This window comes from Triturus cristatus, chromosome 2_2 (assembly GCF_964204655.1).
Source record: "Triturus cristatus chromosome 2_2, aTriCri1.1, whole genome shotgun sequence".
NCBI classification, from domain to species: Eukaryota; Metazoa; Chordata; class Amphibia; order Caudata; family Salamandridae; genus Triturus; species Triturus cristatus.
Window position 1 is genome coordinate 915,230,881 of NC_140582.1, and position 25,781 is coordinate 915,256,661.

The following is a 25,781-nucleotide window of genomic DNA, read 5'->3' on the forward strand; positions in this document are numbered from 1 at the left end:
AAAAAAATAAATGCACACATTTGTCAAAATGTCCATACTCGTTAGATTTTGTAGCCAATTAATATAAAGCTTTGCACATTTTAAAACATGGTAACTCATTGATTATTAAAAGTGAATATGATGGGGACAACTAGATCAGTCTAAACAGTATAGAAACTGTAAATGAAGTGCATACAGAGCGAAGTGATTTGTAAACCTAATCTGCACTGTTGTCAGATTCCACAGGAGGGTAGTTTCAAGAACTATGTGAATTAATTACCAGATGGTATGATTTAGATCTGCTGACAGCAGAAAAGTACACATTTCCATTGGCAACTAAACTCATAATAGCAAGTCTTTATCTCTATCCAAAATACATAAACCATAAAGGCCATCAGTGTGAAGATCAACACTCTTCAAAATGTAACTGGAACATTGTCAATACATCTTTACGTGTATACAGTTTCCTGTTAACATTTGTTTTCAACCTGCCATCTTTCGTAGGAGATCATAAGGCTTTTTTGAGTTGAATTTATGACAGTGCTCATTCCACTTAGGCAGCCAGAAATTTGTTTAGTGACTCTTCACTGACTAACGGATCAGGAAATTTAGAACATGCACTGCTACTTGGGAATCTGGTGAGGAAAAGTGCTCAAGATAAGGAGAAGAAATGGATGCTTAACAATGCCTTGAATGTGAAGATCAAGCAAGCAAACAGCAGTTATATATATACAGAAGCAAAGAATAGCACAATGGCCAGCATCACAGATAACACAGCAATATCTTAAAGTTCATTTTATTTGCTTTATTGCATAATTGGTTATTGTTTGATGGGAATTTCTACTAACAACTTTGTGTCATTGTGATGTGTTGCAAATATGCACCATCGTATGCCAACCAAATGATGGAATGGTGAAAACCTGTGTATCCCTATTTGAATGAAAAAGTGACATCAATGGATAAAGTAATCTTATGACTATTTCCCCAAAGCCTCACTACTGGCAAATATGCTTTTTACAATCATATGAATTTATTGGACCCTGTTCTTTGAGTTTTTTACTGTTCTCTTTAAAGTATGCAACACCACTTGGCATTGAGTAGTCCTATATAAAAACCTTAAATATTTATAAAAGTTTTGTTGATGCCATTTTGAGCATTTGGAAAGCAGAACACAGTGTATTTGAAAACTCAATCAGAACAACTTGAATATTCAACTCATTCAGTTGGCCAGCCAGACAAATTGTGTATTTGGATGTGAAAATACAAGTAAGGAATTATCACCTACCGCCATGATATCGGGGGAAAAAAAGAAGAACAAATGATAATTCTTGTCATCCAGTTAAACTAAAAAAAACAGCATTCAATTTGGTGGGCAGTCGTGTAGTTCCTAGGAGTCCCCCATGACCTGCGCATTTTTGATGACCTAAACTGAGGGCTTGGTGTCACAACTGCTTTCGGACTCCCCCACAGGATATTTCAGCCATTGGACTGGCTAGCTCAACAGTGCCACTACCATCCCCCTGTATTCTACAGTGGTGTCAGTATTCTCTGGCAACCACTGAACATGACAACCCTGATTCCTCAGGGATCGTGGAAAACAGTACAGTACTTTTTGCTCAGACACTCGTGCTTGCTTTCTCTCAAAAAAACACACAGGATGGTGATTAGGACGTTTCAATTAGAAATTTTTGGTCCAGCGACAGCCTGGTGTAAAACCTATGTGCTCCGACAATCAGGAGACAGAGGCATACAAAAGAGACTGCTAGTACCAATATAGTGAATAGTAGATACATTTCTACCATAGTGCTAAGAAGATGAACAGAAACAGTTCAAATAAAAACAGTAGCACTGGCATATTCCCAAAATGGGCGCCCTAAGTAATTTGCTAAAATGTACCAAACCTAACCTGGATATGTGTATATGCGTATAGATATGTGTATCTGTAGCCAAGAAACCCCTAGGGATGAACTTGTTTCCTCATCTGATGGTTGGGAATGAAGGACCCCGTCTCTGCGTTGAGTATGACAATCCGCAAGGGATGTCAAACTGCTGCTTGTTGGAGATTCGGCATGCAGGACCCCCGTCTCAGCTTGGAAAGAATTCTCCTCTAATTTGTAGGGGAGAGTGAGGGTTTTTTATACTAAAGTGTTCACTCCAGGGTTTTTCTAGAATCAATATGTTTGTAAAACGATCATGGATGGTTTGAAAACAATCACAAATGTTTTAAAAACAATCACCAATGCTTTTCTAAACCAGTGTGATCATGCATGGCTGGCTGTTGGCCAAGGATGAAAAAAAGTGGTGACCCTTATACAGAGTAAATCTGCCATGCCTGGGGACATGTTTATGTATGTCAGGTACAGGAATTCAGATTGAAGATTGAGAGCCTGGTGTCGAAGAGACAGGGGCAAGCTATTAGGTTAAAAGTCACCTGTTTAGAATCGTTAAAGTCTTGTGGATGGGATGATATATGAAAAATGGGGTATACATCGATGAGACTATCCTAAAAAACTTTTGGGCAAAGCTGTACTAAACAATTTGAGCACGAATATAAGCAATCTGTTCAAGATTTATGAAATGTGTGCTAACCTATTGAAAACCACATTATTATCAAAGTTAAGAAGACATTATCATGGGCATAAATGATCAACATGTGACCATTCATTCAATTTAACACCAAGCATTTTAAGATCTGCTACATCATTAATAAACACTGGTCTCTAAAAAGAAAATAAAAATCTGAATTTACAATCAACTGTGCAAATCACGATTGACAAGACCACAAATCAAGCTCGAAATTAGATGCAGAGTCCTTATTAACTGTTGTATTGATCAAACATTTTGCTTCTAGATATGGTGGCTGTTGGATTTGGCCCTCTCTGCGGTGGTTACCCCCATACCTTGCCTTCACTACTCCTACGTTTCTGAAAATAATTTTTGTTGGCATTAAGACTCTGTGCACTTTACCACTGATAACTAGTGCTAAAGTGTTTGTGGTATCTCCCTAAAACATGGTACAATTGTCCTACACCTGATTTGCACATTTACATGTTAGTCCCTGCTATTTGGTACTGGATGGGACCTAAGGTCTGTAAATTAAATGGTACTAGTGGGCCTGCAAAACACATAGTGGCATCCACTAAAGTAGCACTTTATAACATGTCCCAGGCCTATCATTTCAACCTGTACGCAGTTTTAAACTGGCAATTCAACCTAGCAAAATACATGTTTTGCTAGGCATAAACCTTCCTTTTTATTGCATACAGGTCCCCTAAGTTAGACCATAAGCAGCCCATAGAGCAGGGCGGATTGTAATTAAAAGGTTGGACATGTACTTTTAAGTTTTACCTCCTAAATTTGTTTTTCACACCTGCAACTCCTATCTCTCCCATTGGATAACATTGGGTTACCTTATTACAGTTAATTAGTGTTAACATTTGATTGAGAGCACATAGAAAGATCAGGTTTGGACTCAAACGAATTGCAATTTAAACTTTCTGTTGCCTGTGTCCTGGGTCACATGACTGTGAATGGCTCTGTTGTTGCGGTTTGTGTGTTCTTACCAGACAATGAGACAGAGGGGACTGGGTGTAGGTAGAATGGGCCGTCCTGTCAGGATTGCTGGAGGCGGAGCTGTTCCCTGCCCAACTTACATTTCAAAGGGGCTTGCCTCCAGCACAAACAAAGGAACCTGACACTACTCTTTTGTCACCGCAGATGTCTTGGAGCCTTGATAGGAAAAATAAAGAACTTTCCAAAACCAGATGCGTGGGTAGCCCAGGATGTCCCCACTTCAAACGCTGGAACCAAGTATAAACAGTCCACCATGCTGCACATCCGTCACTGGATGGACTGCAATCACTTAAAGCTCAATTCAGGCAAGACTGAACTGGTCCTCAAGGGTGGCAGCCACAACCTCTGGGGCCCACACTTCTGGCCAGTGGACCTAGGTTCCCCCCACCCCTGCTCCCTCTGCAAAAAGTCTTGGCGTCACAATAAACAACAACCTCTCTCTAAAATCTTAAGTTGGCTCTGTGATCTCTACCTGTTTCTTCCAACTACGGAAGATCAGAAAGATCAGTAGACTTCACACTCGGGAAGCACTGATACAGGTAGTGTTAGCCACGATTGTGTCCCATCTAGACTATGCTAACTCAGTCTATCTTGGTTTACCACTATTTTTAACTAAACGTCTACAGCTGGTGCAGAATCAAGCGGCCAGACTGATCCATCAGCAACCCAGGTGGCAACATGATACCCCACTTCTGAGGAAGCTGCACTGGCTCCCTATTCCTCAGCGCTGTGCCTTTAAAGTAGGATGTCTGGTCTTTAAAGCATTACATGGCCAGAGCCCCGAATTCATTGACAGCCTTATCCAAAGGTACCTTCCCTCACGTAACCTACACTCGGCCCACATCCATCTCCTGGCAACTCCCGCCTTTAAGTTGAAGCGACAAGGGGGTTGCAGGTTTGCAACTCTGGCACCCAGACTCTGGAACGACTTTCCCTTGGAAATTAGATCATGTACTGACCTGCTGAGCTTCAGAAAATCCCTTAAGACATGGCTGTTTACCCAAGCATATAAATAAACTCCAACCGGGCCACGCTAGTCCTAGATACAGCGCCATGAAACCAACCGGTGTAACATAACAGAACATAACATTGAATCCCCAGACCACCACTTCGATACACTGCTGGACCTGATGGAGAATACGGACGGCCTGCCTGGACCCCTAAAGATGTGCTCTGCTGATATCAGAGAACTGCCCTGCTGCTTGAATGCCTGCTTTTCTGTTTGAAAGAGAAATGGGTCATCTTCTTGAACCCAGGACTACCATAATTGACTCCAAGTGCTAGTTGGCTTGCCTCCTGTATGACCTACAGGTACATAAACTCCAGAGACCTGGAACTCTGCATCTGGCCTCTGCTGGAGTAAGTCCTAACTCCTATAGAGGTGCCCCTGCAGGTTGTGGACCCTTGGAAGTGCTGCTCCTGCCTAACCCAAAAAGTTGGAACTTAGAAAACTGGACTGAGAGCCAACAAAAGCTGAACCTTACCCGCTAGCTGATCTGCCCAAGGTGCATTACTGGTCAGCCTGACTTCTCCACAGCAGTAAATCCTGTTCAGAGGAACCTCTCATTAGGTCTTGTGGAGATCTCTCCGGCTACAGCCTATAGCTAAATCCCACTGGAAGTTTTCGGTTTCCAAAAAGTTGTCCAAGTCCAAAGACAAAAATCTGCAATGGGCTCGGCGGCGACCGGATCTCCTTCAACAACCTCCTCAGCCTGAAAATCCAACTTTTCCCACTCTGAGTTTTCCCCCACTATCGCCGATGCCCTCACTGAGACCTCGTCCAGCAGCTCCCGGCAATGACGCCTCCTCCTCCGACACAACCTGCTGCCTTGCCCCGCTGAACTTTACTCTCTCAGGAACATTTCTTCAAAATTACTAGGTTGGAAGGTGAGCAAAGACTGGATCCACTACAACTCATGTATCCCGCATTCCATCGTGGTCGACCTTAGCTCTTGACTTTGCCCCACGGTTGGCTCTTTGATCTTTTAGGTGCTACTTCGCACAAAAACTTTAAAAATTCAGAACTCCAGTTTTACTGATTGGATTTAATTCGTGTTGGTGTAATTTTATCTGTTGAACCCTACTCTTTCATTTAATTGGGTTGGTATCATTCTTTTGTTGTGTTTTCACTTTATTACTGTTTGTGTGCTGCAAAAATACTTCACACATTGCCTTCAAGTTAAGCCTGAAGGCATTTGTGCTAAGCTGCCAGAGGGTTAAACACAGGTTAATTTAGTGACTCTTTGGGGCTTTTTACAGGTCTATATACACCACGGGAAAAGATTTCTTGAAAAATTGGTTATATGTTGTGTTTGTAATTTATCAAGTGTAAAAAGAAGTTTTGAAACTTTTTAGATTTTTCCCTTTTTGAAACTGTTAGACCTGGCATCCTTGGTGTGGTTTTCCACCAAACGTTTTGCCTTCAGACCTCCTGCTTTGCTGGACTTGGGACTCTGCAACCTTTACCACTGTTAACAAGTACTAAAATACTTGTGCTAGCTACTTAAAATATGGTAGAATTAGCTTATACCTAATTGGCATCCTTAATTTACTTGTAAGTCCCTAGTAAAGTGGCACTACCTGTGCTCAGGGCCTGTAAATTAAATGCTATTAATGGGCCTGCAGCACTGATTGTGACAACCACCTAAGTAGCCCTTTACAAAATGGCTCAGGCCAGCCCCTGCAGCCTGTGTGTGCAGTTTAAAACTGCCATTTTGACATGGTGTTGGCCACGGACAGCCCAGAGGGCAGGGTGCAATGCATTTAAAAAGTAAGACATGTACTCTTAAGTTTTACATATCCTGGTAGTGAAAACTCCTAAAATAGTTTTTCACTACTGCAAGGCCTATCCCTCCCATAGGATAACATTAGAGCTATCTTATTACATATCACAAGCTGTAACTTCCAAATGGAAACAGGTGACTCATTCCTGTTTGGGGTCTTTGAATTATAATGAAACATCCTAACTTATGGTGAAGTCAGATTTTAAATTACAATTTTGAAAATGGAAGGTTCCTGCCTTATCTATTTAGCACTTTCAGCCTGTTTCTGGACCTCATGACTAGGTGTAATTGACAGTTGGGATTTGTGTATTCATCCTAGACAGCCATACACAATAGGGAGCTTAGGTGTGTCTGGATGGGCCACCACTGGCAGGATGGGAGGGAGGAATTGGGCACAGCCCCACTTACACTTGAATAGGCTATGTCCTGCTTCTACACAAAGGGCTGCATACCCCTGTAGTTAGTCTAGAGCTAGGGCAAGGAGTGCAGGGCACATGTACACTTCAAAGGCATGCCTCTAGAAGCTTCTCCCACATAAAAGGTACAACTGGGTATATAAATTGGACCTCAAACACCAACTCTTCAGTACACTTCTGGACCTGTGGATACTCCGTTAGGGAGACGGACTGCTGAGATGCTGAAATTACTGAAGCTCTGCTGGACTGCGGCTCTGAAGGACTGCTCCCCTGCTCTGCTGACACTCTGCCCAACTTTCTGAGTTGGAAAGACTGTACCTACATCTGTTGAACCCAGGGCCACTACAGTAACTACAATGGGTAGTTGGTTGGCCTTCTGACTTGAGCCTCAGGGGCAGAAGGCTTCAACAACCTCGACCCCAGCGTCTGGACTCTGCCATCTGTGAGTCTACCCTGCCAAGTTGTGCCACCCCAGTCTTTGGCGCAGGTCCTGGCATCCTTTGTCAACAGCAGCGTCGATAATGTTGACGGACTCTGCATTGCAGCCTTGTAGCTCCTCGGAACCGATGCATCGCCCTGACTGTCCGATGCATCCTCGTCGCCATACTTCGCATCGCAAGCCCTCGATGAAGGGATCCTCGATGATGTCACAAGAGATCGCATTGCAGACTCACCACATCTAGGAACCAGTGCATCACTTCTGCTACACAACACATCATCGATGTGGACAGTCGCAATGCTCTGCAAACCAGGAAATAAGGTGCTTTGTTCTGCGGGCTTACCCTGGCCCCTGTAGCCATTGCGGTCAGCCTGAACTTGTGACTTTGTCCCAGTCTTGCACAATGAGATATCCGCAGTTGGCGCTTCATGCTTTTTGCTGCTATTTTCACAAAAATCTTTTAAATTGCATACCTCTGGTTCTACTGATTAGATTTTTGTAATTTTTGTATTTTTTTAAAATTAAAAATAACTTGATTTTCCTAACGTGGTGTGGGATCCTTTCCGTGTGGTATTTTTCACGTTATTATAGTTAGGAGTATTGCACAAATACTTTTCACATTCCCTCTAAGTTAAGCTCGACTGCTCTGCGCCAAGCTACCAGAGGGTTGTCCACAGGTAAATTTAGGGTTTGCTTGTGCCTCACCCTGACAAGGACTTTAGTTGCTGCTTGACTATGGTTCAGACCCCAGTTATCCAATAACCCGATTTCTTATAGTGACATTTGTTTATTTTTGTATAATTCACATTATAGAAAAAGCAGGGTTATCCCAAACCATGTATTAGCTGTAGCTGCATATATGATTAGTTTGTTACCATGACAATCTTCCTAAATCTCTACTGAAAGAACAGTTTGTGATTTAAATGTTGAATAAAGAGAAGATTTTTTTATTTATTACTCATGAACCAATCAGGACGATAGCCTTTATGAAAAGACGTCCAGACTGCAGTGAGCTCAAAGCTTACCCCTTGGAATGCCCACCGGACATGCTCAGTACTGCCAATGACGTGTGCAATGTCCCGAACAACAGCGCATGGACCGCTTGCCCAAAACTATGGCTGAGTACAATCCAGGTACTCGGGTGGTGCTGAGTGGCTACACAAGTCTCTACACACAATCCTGGAACCAAGACCCACCTGACAGCGCGGCGGTCCAAAGTTTGATGGGAACACCTGCAATCGACAAGGTCACCTGATGTTCGATGGTACATGCGTACCGCTTGACAGATTGTCACCATTGAAAAGACGTCCATACTGTGGTGAGCTCAAAGCCTCTTTATTCTTTCCGTCTGCCAGCAACTGCCGGCCTACCGAATCCCCACTCCAATCTGCATTCCGAGTTCCACGCAGGGAACTCACAACAGCAACATTCTACCCCTACACTTTATTACTGCTTTGTCACTATAATAAACTTAGACTTACTATATTCTACATAAACTTTCTTACAAGGCAATCAATATAGTTATTAAATTAAAAATATGCAGAAAATTACAGTTCGAAAAACAATAAAAACTCTTTCTAAAGCAACACCACAAGAATTTCCAAAGTGCAATTTTCTTCTACACCAAACATTTGTTACAGGGTATGTCACACCAACACCAAGACCCCTGCCTATTATGGTAGCATGTGAGAATCCATGTAACAAAATACCAGTCTACAATCTTTAATAGGTTGCAGGGACAATTCAGCCTTAGAGGCCTATTAATTTTAAAATATGGTTTTCCCAATAAGTCAGTCAGTAATTCTTAATCTAGCCATAAATAAGCCATAATAGACACAAACAGGCATAGAAAATCGATATAACAATTCCACATCTAATATAAACATAAAAAGCGATGCAGTGAACAAGCGCATCCAATTTGTTATTAAAAAAGTTCACATAAATTGATAAAAACCACATTGCAGTTAATACAAATATTAAAATAATTTATCACAATAAATCTAATATACATCAAGTGGAATTTAGCTTTTTAAGATTAAAGAATCTGAAATTTGGTCCTCCATTAAATTGCACAATGGATATAATGGACTACTGCCAAACAAAAGTTACTAGAAGGCAGCAATTGTACATAAAGCATGGCTTGCGTGCAGCATCTACAATGAACCTCCATCAGAAGTGGTAAACAAAATCGCTTCCTCACACCTGTATTATATTTGCAGGATACCGTAAAGTGCATAGTAAACTGCGAAGTAGACCCATTACATGGACACACTATTTGACTAGTAGTGTGTGAGACTGGTTCTAGGAATTTGGACATAAAATGCAATGTCCTCAGTCGCAATCTGGTAAGTAAGGCCCTATGATACTTGTTAGTAACCCACGTAAGATACAGTTTAGTGCCCGGGCTATGTTTTATAGAGGTATGCTGAAATACAGTGCATTTAAGACTTTTGGTGGAATCCGTGTTATACCTACTCCATGCCCAGTAGCAAGCCTTTAGTCATTGTTTACATAAGGGTAAAAGGGCCTCAGGTTATTTGTATAACTCTGGAATATCCAGTGTATAGTTGACACTTTTTATGTAGGCCACCCAAGTGCGCTCCATCCCCTTGTCGAGTTTCCCAATAAATAAGTTTGTAAAAACGTTTCATAATAAACAGATCAAGCCTATGTCTTTGATCTTTGTCTTGTCCCCAAAACCAACTCAGTCTTTCTGAACTGAGCAGAAGCATACAACCACTCATTTAAGCAGACGTATGAGCCAATCCAAATCTGTTTTCATAGCAATCAACATTTGGGAAGAGCCAAAGCCATTTCATTTTCAGTAGTGTTTCTAATAGCTCTTTTTCTGTTGATCACATTATGCCTGGAGACAGCTGTGCTTTCAAGTCAAAGCTAAAACCTCAAAAGCCCACCAATAAGTAATCAATTAATGACATGCGGACGGGGCAAAGTAAAAAACAAGGAACTTCACATTAAAAATGATATGTGTGCTCAAAATGCACTGCAATCTGCAATTGAATGGAAGGAATGATAGCCTAGAAATGAATCTGCATATAATTGCATCATTGTCTGCAGCAACAGGAAAAAGCATTGTGCTTGCAAACAAAGTGAAATGCAATGTTTCCCCGTTGTTCAAGAAAGTATCATTTTTATTCTTTTGTCGCAGAGAAAATTTACTCCAAATTACACATTCCGACTTGGGAACAGGCAAACAATGAATTGGCCGCAAATTTATAAAGAACAAAAAGAACTACAAAGGTTGAAGCGTTTTCATAGACCTTTACAAGGGCTACAATTTTTGTAAAGCCATGATAACATAATGATATAGTAAAGTTTGTGCACCCTGTACCTAAGTGGAATACACTTACTAGAAAAGCCAATTAGTTCAATTTGGTGCACAGTTATATTGTTTCAGCGACTACACTTTTTTACTAATATTGCAGTTGGTATGTTAAACAAGTTTCTTTATTAAGTTTACCAGGCATATTTAACATCAGAGTTATGAACTATTAAACTTTCTTAAACAAAGAGATAATTCTTTTTTAACTTTTATGGTAGCATGTCACAAAAATTTAGGTTTTATCTACTGGATGTAAATAAAGTAGCAGAACATAACAAACAAAACTTGCCTAAAATCTGTGGCTTTCTGTTTCACCTTTTAAATAGTTCTTTGTCCTCCCAATTCAGACTCAATGCATATATTTTAGTTTCACGAGAATTGTATTAACCATCCATTTCTGATAAAATCATGTGATGAGTTAACGCTCACCATATCAATCTACTGAGATCTGCAGGTCGCAAGATGATGAATCCAGGTAAAGCCAACTAAGCCTTCCATCCTTCTGAGACTGGTAAACCTAGTACTGTTAAGCTGTACAACAGCACTTTTATTAACAGGACCCAGAAAATGCAGATTTGGGTCATGGCACGGTGTAATATACAATTGTTATTACCTTCCACAACACAGTTCTGAATAAATACTAGGTCATATTTTTCGGGATTGCACAATTCCTTGAGTGGTGGGATGTGTAGAAGGTACACGTGTGCTTATAGGCCCACCTACAGTTACAGTATGTTTGAACTGCAATCAAAAGGTAGTAGCACTCACTGAATATTCAGCTTGTTTGAAATGCAGAATGCGTTTCTGCACACCTTGTGGCACTTTACTCTGGGACTGCAAAAAACTCCTAAGCAGTGTGGCATGTATCATGGTTTAACTTGAGATGATTTTGGAGAGGAAGTCATATTGGGTGAGGAATGTTTGTTATTTCTGTATATAATGACAACAGTATAAAGTAACTGGATAATAAACATAAAACATTACTGTTTAGGTGACAGTGCATATTTAATAAGTCGTGGGCAACTGCCACCTTATTTGATTTCTGTTACATCCAGTAAGGGAATATATAACATGCCAGATAGACGTTCGAAGGCTGGGGGGTGTGTCTTCGGCGCCAACTAAGATGGCCGCCTTTGCGTGGAGCTCTGTGGCGGTGTGAGGGGACTGGTCTCCTCCTGGCGGTAATTCCCGTTGTCTAGACTCCAAAACCGCATGCAAATGACAATGAAGCCCAGCGGTGAGCTTTGAGCCATCTGCCAGTGTCCGGGGCAAGCGCTACCTGCAATTTTTTTTCCCGTTCGCCCACGCTTCGTTACTTGCGGCAACCATTTTGTCTTTGTATTTTTGCCACCCAGACATTCTCCTCATGACACTCGACCGCCTCAAGCGTTTTTTCATTATATAATGTTCCACATGCTTTCTGGTGAAGGCTGACTCTGAAAATGATTTTTCCATTATGTAATTTTGTATCTCCTTTTCTCCTCATATGTTGTATAAAGTGCACATCATCTTTTTGAAGAAGCCTGTTACAGAGATCTCCTGACTTCTCTAAGCGGTGGGTACTACTACTACATCTAATTTAATTTGAAAGGAAACCCCTGTTGATTTATATTTTATGGCAAAAGCACGCTCTACACGTGGTAGTGTTAATCCTTTTGACTGTACTCCAGACTTAGATTCTAGTCATTCTGCCTCTGGTGGAGCGACGCCCACTATGGCTCGCAATGCTTCTAAACCGTCATCTAAAATACCCTCTGCCTCAGCATCTGTATCAGGTAAATGTGTCAAGTAAGACCCACCTTCTCCTTCCATCTCTCCAACGTCACTATCTATGGAATTACTTCTTGAGGGAATACGTGCTCTCAAACCTCACATGGAGGAAACAAATATCCGTCTCCAAAGTCTCGAGGACAAATGGTCACACATGGAGCAAAAAGTTACTCACCTGGAACAGAAAGTTGACTCTGTTCAAGCTGTTACCAACAAAGGGGCATATGCATCAACATTAGCATTTGCGATTCCTTATTAGCGAAAAATAAGGAATCGCTAATAAGGAATAGCAAAAGGCTATGCATGTAGGAATCGCTATTCAAATAGCGATTCCTTAACATTCCTTATTACCGAATCGGTAATACCGAATCGGTAATAAGGAATACCTACCCATTCATTCCTATGGCCTTGGAGGCCCATAGGAATGAATGTAAAGCCATTCTGTATTAGCGATTCGGTATTACCGAATCGCTAATAGCTGGAGCACTTTCAAGGGTGCCAGGGTGTCAAAAGGACACCCTGTTGCACCCCTGAAAATGATATGTGCACATATGTTGCACACACACATGCTCTAAGGGCATGTGTGTGCGCAACATGACACTTTGAAAAATGCACAAAAGTGCATTTTTCAAAGTTTTTGCAAATTACCATGCAGTTCATCTTCATGGTAATTTGCTCCCCTTATTAGCGAAATCGCAAATTTTTTAACTTTGATGCATTGCATTTAAGGAATCTCACTTTGGGATTCCTTAAATGCAATCGCTATTTAAGGAATCGGTATTTAAGGAATCCCTATTTAAAGAATCGCTATTTAAGGATTCCTTAAATACCGATTTCTGCTTTTGGGTTGATGCATTGGGATTGGGTATTTTTTACTTAATACCGGGAGCTAATAAGGAATCGGTATTTTACCGACTGGATTTTGGCTTGATGCATAAGGGTGTAAGTCCCTTCCTTGCATCTGGAGATTTCACATCTTAAACAACAAGTGGAAAACTTGGAAAACCGTAATAGGCGTAACAATTTGCGCATTTATGTCCTTGCGGAGGGTCTTGAAGGTTCGGATCCTCTTTCCTTTTTTCAATCCTTTCTTCTGAATCTTCTGGGTTTTCCCGAGACTTCAAAATTGAATATTCAAAGAGCTCATTGCTTGGGGCTAAGCCCACGATCATCATCTTCTTCAACCAAACCAAGAGGCGTTATTTTATATTTTTTGGAATACACCGATTTGCTTAAGGTCTTACAAGCTGCCAGACATAAAGGAAAAATTTCCTGGCAAGGATCCAATGTCTTCTTCGCTCAGGACTATGCCAAAGCGACAGCAGACCGACGGAATTTGTTTGGGGACATGAGACCTCAGTCAGTCAGTCAAAAAATAACTTTATTTGGTTTATCACAACCATAAAGCACACAATAAAAATATATAACAATTGAAGTTTTTAAAAATATCATATTATCACTAAAACGTTTGAATATTTACAATTTCTATAAAATTCCCAGAGTTGTTCCAACCCCAAGCATTTGTTCTTTATCCGCTTTCAATAAGAGGTTGTCCACTAGGGCCATGAATTTTACACCACGACAAATTCAAATGTTTGAAGAGCTCCCCATCCAGCTTATTACCGCCTGTCTGCAAGTGCGAATCTGTAAGTCATTAAAAGATGCTTTAAGCATCTTCCCTCTTTCGGTTTTTAAGAAGTCACAAACGCACATCAGGTGGCATATGGATTCTTTACGCTATCCGCACAGGCGGCAATTTTCAACTTGTTGTTTGCTTTTCCAGGTAGGGACCAAATCATTCGAATTATGATTGCCTAATCTGTACCACATAAACCTCTTTTTTAATGATAGTCGAAAGTGCGCCACTAAGTAGGGTTGCGGTTTTAGCTAGGTATACGAGTTTATTACAGCCCAGGCATGACGTAGTTTGGTCAATCTTATTTTATCTTCCATGAGTGATAATTTCTTAGCCATGGTGTTACACGCTCTATTACATTTTGTCCTTTCCAACTTGCTATTCCAGGCTTCATCAATCTCTAGTACTTCCATGGCTGTACACAAAAAATCACCCCATGAGTTTGTTTGTTTTTGATCAAACTGCAATTTTATTTCGGTCCAACATAAGTTGTTCAGCAATCCCGGTTCCGATGCTCTGAATTTCTAGCACAATTTTGCAAATGTTGCTTTTCTTTGATATTCCTGGTTCTGGAGACCAAATTCCAAGCGTATCTGTGCTGGGGATGCTCCTTTAGGAAGATTAAAAACTGCTTTATATACTTTTGTCTGCAGTTCGTTTAAAATGGCAATTTCTTGACCATGCCAGAAGCAGTTGTGCTGCCATTATTTTCAAAAGATGGTCGTGGGAAGGACATTGCAATTTCTTATAGGGCTGTTTGTAGCCAAAAATTAATGATTGGGCTTTTGCTTTTATACCCATTTTTTGATTCATAAAGGTCATCCTTCGACCCAGTTTGATTCCCAAATATTTATATGAGCCAATTTCCTCAACGATACTTTAAGGTGCAGGATGCGGCATGCCCGAGATGCTTAGCGCTTGGGGCCGAGCTAGACCACCTACTGTGGGGGTGCCCGAAGCTAGGGACGTATTGGGCTGAGGTGGGAGAGCTTTTGAATGCAGTCACTGACCGGGAGGTGGAGTTCGACATGGCGGCATGTCTACTGCTCTGGTTCCCTCACGCGGCAAAGACAAAAGTGACGAGCAAATTCATTGACCTAGGTCTCATGCTGGCCCAGAGAGAAATTACAGGGCACTGGAAATCCCGGGAGGGCCCATCAGTTGGGAGATGGATGACTGAGCTGTTGAAATGGTCTAGATGTGAGAGTGTGCTTAGAAGGTGACAGGCCACCAAGGAGGATAACGAGAAGGGTTTGGAGTGGGCGAGGGCCTGGGAGATGATAGTACAAGCTCTGCAAGACTACCGGCTGGAGCGTACGGAGCACGAACGTTCGGAGAGCGGGGTTCTTTAAGGCTGGGGAGACTACATGCAAACCCCGATGAATGGCAAACATTAGCGTTAGAACCCACAATTATGGCCCACATCAGCAGCAGTTGGGGGGTGGGTAGGGTGGAGGGGAGTTACTGGGGTATTGTTGTAGTGTTAAGACGAGTGCCGGCAGGAAGGATCTATGATTGCTGACCATTGGGGAACGGGGCTCCTGGGCAGCTCTCCTTGGGCACCTAGAAGGTGATGACTGATAGGCCTTAGGCACTGCTAACACGGGAGGGAGTTGGTGTGGACGGAGGCTGTGGACACGGACAATACTAGTGCCAACCACTCTGAGTGGTTGATTCTGTCTGGCGGTATTTTTTTGGGGAGGGAGTTTGATGGGTATAAATGCAGATACTATAATAGGCTGTGGACCTGACATCTCTATGAGGTGATCGCCATGATACTCTGAGTCACTGTTCTAGTACGCCGCCCGGCCCCCGGGATGTGGGCTGAACGGCTGTGTGCATTGTTATAACGATGGATGTGATTTGAGACAACAAGCATGTACAGGTTGACTTAATGGATGCTTTGTTCATAATTCTGCAATAAAAACATGTTTTAAAAAAAAAAAATGAGCCAATTTCCTCAATTTATGTTCCCTTTGCATACCATTTATATTTTCCTCATCTAGGGCCTGCTAATCGTACCACCTTGGTTTTTGTTTTATTTAATTCCAGACTTAAGAGATTAAAATAATCAATCATTTTGTTTATGACTCTTTGCAGCCCTATTGGGGTTTGACTCACTACCACAATGTCATCCGCATATTGTAGGAACTGAATTGACTCATTTGCCAGTTTGGGCGGATGGCCATTTGTCAATAGCGAGTAGTTTTTTAAGTCTGCTAAGTATAGATTAAATAGACATGGTGAAAGGACGCAGCCTTGTTTTAATCCATTGGTTATTTTGATCTTTGGTGATATTCTGCTGCCGTCTCCAAGATTCACCCTGGCCCAAGTTTCGCTGTATAGAGATATTATTGTATCTATCAATTTTTGGGGTAATCCCCATTCTTTCAGTTTCAGTCAAAGACGGCCTCGAGGCACTCTATCAAAAGCAGATTTCAAATCAATATAACATGCTAATAGACCTGTTTTTTATTTGCAGCTTTTTCAATTAAGATCGCCAATGCTGCCAGGTTTGTGATGGTGCCCATGCCCTGTCTGAAACCTGTTTGAAATTTCGGGATTATTCTTTTTTCCTCCATCCACTCCTGTAAATATTGTAAAATGCAAGACGCAAACAGTTTTGCCTCTACATCAATAAGGGCAATGAGTCTATAGTTCCCAGGTTCTGTTCGGCTGCCGATTTTATAAATTGGATGAAATAGACTTCCTCTCCAGGAATGTGACGTCTTATTCTCGGAATATAGTTGGTTGAAAAGTGGGGCGAGGTAATTGGCCCAAAAATCCGGGTCATGCTTAAAGAGGGCATTTGGGAGGCCGTTTGGCCCAGCTTCGCCTGCGGATTTCAAATTTTTTATCACTACCTTTAATTGTTTTGTTGTTGTAAAAGGTATTAGATCTTGCGTTACAGGTTGCCCGTTTTCAAAAGTGGGACTGCCTATTATAGTAGATTTCAGATTTAATTCCTATGGTTCGTCTGGACTTATATCTACCCAACTGTGAGTATCTGTTTGTATGTTATTATACATTTGTCAATGTATTGTGTCCAAGCTGACTCACTTATTCCTACATTCTGGTGGGTTTCTGTTCCCTTTGTTAGTTTATTTATTAATCCCCAAAATTCTCTGCTGTTCGGTAGTTTGCTTGCCCACAGCATTTTCTCCCAGAGTTTTTTAGTATGTGCCCTTTTTGCCTCTCTGCACGTTTTCTTATATACCTTTCTCATTATTGTGATCTTGCTGTTATCTATTACTTTTCCCATTCTGGCTGCTGAGGCCGTTACTTTTGCCTCCTTTAAAATATTCCTCTTCTGGTCTCTCAGCTGTGTATTATACCATGGTTCTTTTCTGGATCGGTACAAAGCTTTGCCTGCTGGAATTGCTGGGAATTTATCTAACAAAGCCGTGCACAGATGCTCCCAATCCTGTACTATCAATGGGCGCCCAATGACTCATTGCTCTCCACATGTATATTCATTGCATCCATTATTTCTTTAATGTTTGTTCCTCTCCATTTAAGTCTCCTTTGATCATGTGCTTCCGGCATTACGGCTATGGATACTGTGCTCTTTCATTGCAGCAAATTTAAATGTAGTGCTGTTTCTTGGGGAAAATGGTCACGCTCTGGTCGAATTTTTATGGAAAAATAATCAACTGAGTTCAAAAGGTCCTTACTGATTATTGTGTAATCTATAGTGGATTGTTTCTTTCCACTTAAAAAGGTAATTCCCGCTGGTTGGTCTCCCTTTGTATTCCCGTTCAAAATAACAAGGCCTAGGGATTCCAAGTCTTGCTTCCATTTGTTTACTTCATGCCTGCTTTGACCCCCTATTAAATTGCAATTAAAATCGCCAGACACTACCATCTCGTAATTTTGATATATTACTTGCAAGGTTTTTATTAAGTTTATCAAATTTGGCAATCTTTCCATTTTCTTTTTCTTTTCCGGATGAATGTAAATATTTAAAATCAATAACTTCCACAAAGCTGTGTAAGTGGGGCGCGTACATTCCAGTTTCATGTCTTGTATCCAATTTACGCCGGAGTCCAGTTCCTCTACTTTCCAGTCGTGTTTTACCGTTATGTAAGTGGATGAACCCCCCCCTAGGATGACCATAATTTGAAACTTTTTCAGCCATAACATGGTATTCTTCATATCCTACTATATGTCTTTGTGTTAAATTCCATGTTTCTTGTAAGAGGATTATGGCGAAATCTCCCAAGAAGGAGATAGTCTCTTGGTCTTGTTCTATTTCCCTAAACCCATGGGTATTCCAGGAGCAAATTCTTATTATCTCCTCCTTTTGAATGATCGATTGAGTTTTTCCGCGTTGCTCCCTTCTGTCATTTTTATTTTCATCAAGATTGCTGTAGGTTGAGAATATATGGTACCCAGGACCAATCTTGATTTTCTTCAGATCGATAATCGGACTGTCTGGTGTTTAGGCTATTTAAGCATGTATCCTTACTTGCTTGATGTGTTGGGTTCGTACTTCTTGCCCCCTTCAAAACCGAAGTTGTTGATTTTTGATTTATTTTTGGTGACTGATTCGCCTCATCGTTTAGTAGCGGATATGGATATTTTATGCGCATTGGATATGCCAGTGTTATGCCCCAAGCTTCAAAGACCGTTATTGTGGAATATATCAGCTCTGTTATTTCTTTTGACGCCCATGTTGTACTGGTTGCCTCTGATTTTGTCCCTTTCTCCATCTGTACGAATTCTACTGCCAAGAGGTCTGCTGATGTAATTTTTCTTAATTTTGGAATCTCCTTAAACAGTCTCATTAAGTTTCCCCTGTTTAAGGTATCCAGCCTACCTTTGGTTGAATATTCTGGCATAAAGATCAATTTATAGCTGAACTCTACTGAGTCGTTTAGTTGGTTTTGCGTTTGATGTGATCCCAATTCTTCCATTCTGGGATCATGGAAATTGTTTGATTTTTGGCTCATGATCTCTACCATAACTCTTTCTTTTGAGGGTGTATTTGATGTTGAGACTACCCCGATGTTTTTCCTGATTCTATTTTTAATATTTTTTGGCTTATATCTAGCCAAGCATTTTCCATTGTAGTTTCCCTTTCAATTGGTAGTTTACATGTCCTTCCGTCTTTGTTCAAGGTAATTTTTATTTTGTTATTAATACCTTTTGTGTTTTCTGTTTGCAATCCTGTTGGTTCTAATGTTACAAATGCCCTTTTTGACTGGTCTGGCATCTCAACATCTGATTTCCTTGTACTTATTTTTCCTTCTTCCTTGTTTTTTATTTCTACGTTTGGTGTTAATACTTGCGCTCCACTGACTTTATTTCTACTTCTTGCTTTTTTGTTACGAATTTATGTTCCAACCTTTTTTCCTCAGTCTCTTTTTTTGCCTTTATGTTATTTGTGTTATTTACTCCCACATTCATGTCACTAAGTGTTTTCCTGTGGACAGTTTCTGGTGACTTATATTTGCTTTGCATCGAAGTACTGGGACTCCCCGTACTATCTGATGTGTTAGTTCCTGGGCTATTTAACTCTACCTTTGTGGTATTTCCACCCTGGTCATTGCTATTTTTATTGGACGTTTGGTTGAATATTGCATAGGTTTGACTTTTTTCCTGTATTACTTTTTTACCGTCTTTATTTCTGGCTTTCCGTGCTCTTTTACGTTGTCTTTTTGTTTGATTAACTAATAAGCTGTGTGTAGCTGTTATTTTATTTCCACTTTGTCCATTAGTATCCTCATTTATTTCCTTAACTTCCATTGATTTTATACTATCGTCATGCGGAGGGACGGGCCTCATCTTTTCTTGTCCTGTGGTTCTAATTTTTCCTCCATTTAGCTCTAATGACAGTATTTCTCCTGTATTTCCTGAAGATTGTGCATCACGCAAAATTTCTGTCAATATTTCAGGAATGGACTCCAGTTTGTCTATTATCTGGCCGCATCCGCAACTTTGATCCGACGGTTTGTATTTTATTTGAGCATCTTTATTATTTCCTTTTGTAATTTGTGCAGTGATTATATCCAATTTTGTATTTATTCCTGCTATGTGCACTGCAATCAGGTTCATTAAATCTACTTGAACATCTAATTTATCAGATTGAAAATTCAAGACATCAATTGCTTGCTGAAGGGTTCTTAGCAGTGATTCACTCCAAGTGGTTGGTGGTGTATTATTAGGTTGCGTCAAAATCTCCGATATTGAATCAATTCCGCTGACTGATGAGATCGCAATTGCCGACTGTATTATTACTTTTTCTTGGGGTTGACCGCTTTTCTCATTATTTTGTTCCTCCCGTTGGTCCAGGCTAAATGAGAATTTAATAGGTGTTGAGGCAGCTCTCCCTTGCTCCCCCATTTTCCTTTTATGAAACGAATCGTGTTCTATGTTATTCCCCTGCCTATTTGCCTGTAAAACCTCTTCCGTTTGTGTGTTACGTTCTAGAATTTCAATAAGTTCTTTTTCCTCTGAGATTGAAAAGGATCTTGACCTGATCTTCGGAGTTTGAACACTAGATATGGTTTGTTCCATCCTTGCCTTATGAAGGTGACTTATAACAATAAAACCACTACTTATGAAGATCCGGCTCGCCTACAACATTACTTGAATACCTACAAAGAAGAAAACATGGAGATTCCTCGTTCATCGATGATTTAATTGTTTCCTTGTAGTTTGTTATTGTTCTGCATTCTACTTATATTGATATATTTTATTGTGATTTGTTGTACCATTTATAACTAATTTCTTCTCTACTGTCAATTGCGGTTTATCGTGGTCTTCTGCTATGTGATCCCTTCTCCCACCTGGATGATGTCTCCCTTTCCCGTCTTCGTCCTGGAGTTTCCCGCTTGACCGTGCCGTCTTGCTTATGTGACTCCACCACCCTCATGTTCATTATATGTTTGTGGTATGTCCTTTTGTTTTTCTTTTATTTTCTCTTTGTACTGCCCTTTTCCAACGTATCTCTTCTATCTTACTTTTCTTATCTGGTTCGCTTTTTCATCTCTTCACACATATTCTAACTTTATCTTCCCTTTCCTTTTTTATTCCTCTTACTGGCCTCCCTCTTTCTCTTTCATTATTGCTCACTTTTTCATCTTCAGTAGTTATCTTTCCTACTTCATATCCATATCCTCCTTTCTCATTCATACTGTTATTCTACTGGGTTCCTCTTACTGGGGAAACTTACTCATATTTCATTATTGTATTTTGCTACTTGCAATTTTTTCATATTAAACTTTCTTCAATGTTCTGTATACTTAGATGTTGTTAAAAGTTATATCATGGAACGTTAAAGGTCTGGGATCTCCCATAAAATGTCAACGGGTTTTATCGCATATTGCTGGGTTAAAAGGTGATATAGTTTTATTGCAAGAGATTCATGTGACAAGTAAAGAGATAGCCAAACTTCAGCTGAAATGGGTAGGCCACATTTTTTCATCTCCGGGTTCGGGGAAACGAAATTGTGTAGCTATTCTTTGCCATAAACGTTTGGCTATCCAACTTTTACATCAAGATGCAGACTCTGAAGGTAGATGGGTTTCAGTTTATTTACTAGTTAAAAAATTCCTTTGACCCACTAATCCTGATAAGCTCTTTTGGCCCCAGATTTTATCTAAATTGATTAAATATACTGATGATTATCTGATACTTGGTGGAGATTGTAATATGGTTGTTGATCCTTTTATAGATAGACGTTCTAATTCTAAATTTACTCCCTCTTTCATACATACTCAATTCACATCTAATATAGCTCAAATATCCCTCGTTGATTCTTGGAGATTATGTCACCCCACTCTCCAAGAATATACTTATTTCTCTCCGGTTCATTCCTCTCAATCTCGTATAGACTACTTATTTATTTTTTAAGGCCCTTACCCAACATATTTCCCATTCTGACATAGGATCTATATTAATTTCTGATCAAGCCCCCGTCTCCTTAGATCTAAACTTACTCCCTCCTCTTGAAGGTACTAGGAGATGGGGATTTAATAATTCCCTTCTATTGGACCCTAAATTTACTCCCGCTTTTCAGAAATTTGCAGACACTTTTTCTTATAGAAAATTAATCTACCCATGCCGCTCCTCAACTTATTTGGGATACCTTTAAAGCTGCCTCTAGAGACTTCATTATTTCGTTTGTAGCTCAAAAACAGAGATCTTCTCTCAAAACATACAATTGCTTAATTCACGAATTAGGCAATTGGAACATTCCTATTATTCTACCAAGGCCCAATCTGATTTGAATGAAATTATCAAATTTACTTTTAATAAACTTTCAACTGAATCCGCTAATCTATATTTACTTAGATCTAGTGCTAAATATTATATTCACAAAATAAAGCTGGCAATCTTCATGCCAATTATCTCAAGATTAAAAAAGAACGCACTAAAATTAGAATCAATTTTAACTTCAACCAATACTACAGTTCATAAGAATGGAGATATTCTTTTGGAATTTAAAAAACTTCTATCAAAACCTTTATACTCCTGAATCTCCTTCTCAACAGACTGATATTATTCAATATTTAGCCTCTATTCCTCCACAGTCTTCTCTTGCTGTGGATTTCTCCTCCTTAGAAAATGATATTCAAATCAATGACATTCTTACTGTTATTCAATCTATTAAAAAAGGGAAAGCAGGAACTGATGGTTTTACCATTGAATTCTATGCTCATTTGTCCCAGCTCCTTCTTCCCAAATTACATCAACAATTTTATATTTTATCTCAACTCAGAAATCGGAAGGATCTTTTCAGGACGCTTTAATTTGTCTTCTACCTAAAGAAAACAAAGACCACACATTGTGTAAAAAGTACGGACCCATTTCTTTAATTAATTTAGATTATAGAATATTTCCAAAAATCCTTGCCCTGCATTTGGATTGTTTATTGCACCAATTGATTGGAAAAGAACAATGTGGTTTCATTAAGGGACGGCACTTATCTGATAATTCTCAATTGTTTTTGAATGTCCTAAGTAAATCTAAATCATTTAAAGAATTGTTAGCAGCAATTTCACTAGACGTCAAAAAAGCGTTCGACAGAGTCAGTGAGCCTTTTATTTTCTCAACGCTTGCTTGGTTTGGTTTTGGCCCAAAATTGATCAATTATGTCTCTCTACTCTATTCCTCTCCCAGGTCTTTTATTCTAGCTAACGGACTTGTATCTCCTTCATTTCCTCTTCATAGAGGAGTTCAGCAAGGTTGCCCGTTATCTCCACTTGTATTTATCCTTGCTCTGGAACCTTGTTTTAATACAAATTCGATTGAATGCAGACATCACGGGTTTCTCATATGGTGTCAATCATTTAAAACTCTCAGTATATGCAGATGACATCTTATTATTTATTTCAAATCCACAAAGTTCCTTGCCAGCATTACTATCAGAGGTGAATGATTTTGCTCTAGTTTCTAGTTTCAGGTTATAAACTCAATGCAGGCAAATGCGATATCCTTCCACTAAACAAACTCTGTTTTCATGCCGATTTTTTATCTTCTTCCTTTCACTGGAACCCAGTTAAAATGAAATATCTTGGACTATGGTTCACTCCTATTAAAGATACGGTTACTTTAAATCTAAAAGAATTACAAACAACATTAACTACTTCCACGCTGCGTTGGCACCCTTATTTTTATCCTGGTGATGTAGATTAGATACTATAAAAAAGATGCTTGTCCCTGTAATATTGTTTTATCTATCCAACATTCCGATTAATATCCCTAAGTCTTTCTATAAAAGTGTATATAGTATTCTTTCTAAATTTTTATGGCATAACAAAAAGGCTAGAATGTCTCTTTGTAAACTTAAAAAACCTAAACAGATGGGTGGAGTTAAATTTCCGGATTTTTATTCCTATCACACTTCATTTTTTCTTAAACAATCCTCTTTTTTATTGTCTGATACTGGAAAAGATTCTAACCTTTACCCTTTGTGGGTGGGTATTGAAAATTTCTTTTTTCACCCTTTTTCCATTGAAGAATATATTTCTCTTTCTCATGTTCCCTTATCGCTTTCTCTTCCTATCCTTAAAAATGCTCGTAAAATCTTCCAACCACTCTTCTCATCTGCACAATTTTTAAATTCATCCATTTGGTATAATAAACATATCGAACTTAATAGGTTTATTTTCTGAAAAGGTTGGTTAACGTAGGGCCTTAAATGGACTCATCAACTTTTTCAGGATGATATTTGTATCCCCTTTTCAATAATACAGTCCTGTTTTTCTCTTCCCTCTTCATATCAGTCCAAATGTATGTCTTTGATTGCAGCTGCTCAAGTCTCTTTTAATGCTTTAGACTCTACTTATACACTTACCTCTTCACCTCGTATTACAAGATCGTTTTTATGTAATTCCCCTTCCGAGTCTCAAATATATAAAAATTTAAAGGATATCCCCCATTACTCATGATAAATCAGGTGTGGAATGTAGTTGGGAATCTGATTTGGGAGAATCTTTTCCTATTTCAATATGGAATTAATTTTGGACTAAAATAAGGAATGCCACTTTTAGAAAGCCAATGGCTCCCGGTGAGCAAGTGAACGTCGATAGTGGCTGATGCTGAAATAAAAATATTTGATCTATTGCTGAGCCGAAGGTCATTTGGAGACCACGTCTATCGGATATGAAGGGCTTGTTCCTTGTTTCAGTGCATTACTTCAAATAGCGAATTAGTGCCATTGCTCCAAGCCATCTGAGAGTGGATATCAGTTCTGCGTCCTGAGGAGAACGCCACATAGGACGGTTAGTGGGATTAAAAATGTGTTGGCCATTTCTAGTGGACCCACTGTTGTAATCAAAATTTGTTTTGTAACATAGAGTGACTTCGAATCCCAGGGGTTTACCAAGTGGGGTAGTATAAGATATGTACCTGGGAAACAATCACATTTTGGTAGGGGCCCCATGTCCAGAAAATTAGGGAGCTTTTGATCTTTTTGAGAATTTTTAAATTTATTCCCCTTCTGATTATGCTCCGGGCGTTTTTGAAACAAGAACTGATTAATTGATGTATTGGACTTATGTTTTTTGTGTTTAATATAATTTTGTATGTATTTATTTGAAATGATTTATGTTTGTATCCACTGTCATGTTTGTAATGTTGTTGGTGGGAGGGACAAAAATTGTTGATTATTTTTGCATGGTTTACTATGTGTGACAAAAAGATAACGAAAATCAAAAACTGTGGTTAAAAGATTAAACACTGATCGCCTTTATTGAATATAGCGTGTTTGATTAATTGTAGATTTCAAAAGAGGGTCAGTTTTGGCATTGGTGTTGTTGTTGGATTTTGAGGTGGCTTATCCATTCTGATTTTAAGGGCCCAACCCCGTGTTGTGTATGACTGTTAGAAAGTTGGCATTTTTCTGCTCTTCATCCTGTGTGCCTGCTGCCTGTCTCTAATAGATGTCTGGGGTGGGTGACAGCTGGGTCTTGTACATTTCCTCTAGGCAGCCACACACAAATGGAGCTTAGGCGTGAATAATGGACCATTCACATTCTGATAGGCCATCCTGGGCAGAACTTACAAACTTACATCTGAATAGGCTGTGACCTGTCCCCACACAAAGGACTGCTTAACCCCCTGTAGTGAGTCTGGAACCACGGCAGGAAGGGAGAATCTCTGGGCACTTCAAAGCCCCTCTTTGAACTCTCTGCCACTTCAAAGTCACCACTGGGTACAAGAACTGGACTTCTGACCCTATGAACTCAGTACACTTCTGGACTGTGAATACTCTGCAAGGAAGAAGGACTGCTGTGCTGCTAAAAGACTGCTACTCTGATGGACTGCTGCTCTGGAAGAACTGCTTTTCTGCTGTCAGCACAGCACACCCGCCTGCTGTCCTCCTTGCCTGGGT

General features: G+C 39.9%; 1 protein-coding gene across 1 annotated transcript in view; it reads right to left on the bottom strand.

Annotated features, from left to right (window-relative positions):
• Window positions 1-25,781, bottom strand: part of TBC1D19 (TBC1 domain family member 19) — a 1,311,239-nt gene that overhangs the window by 487,561 nt on the left and 797,897 nt on the right. The window lies entirely within an intron of this gene.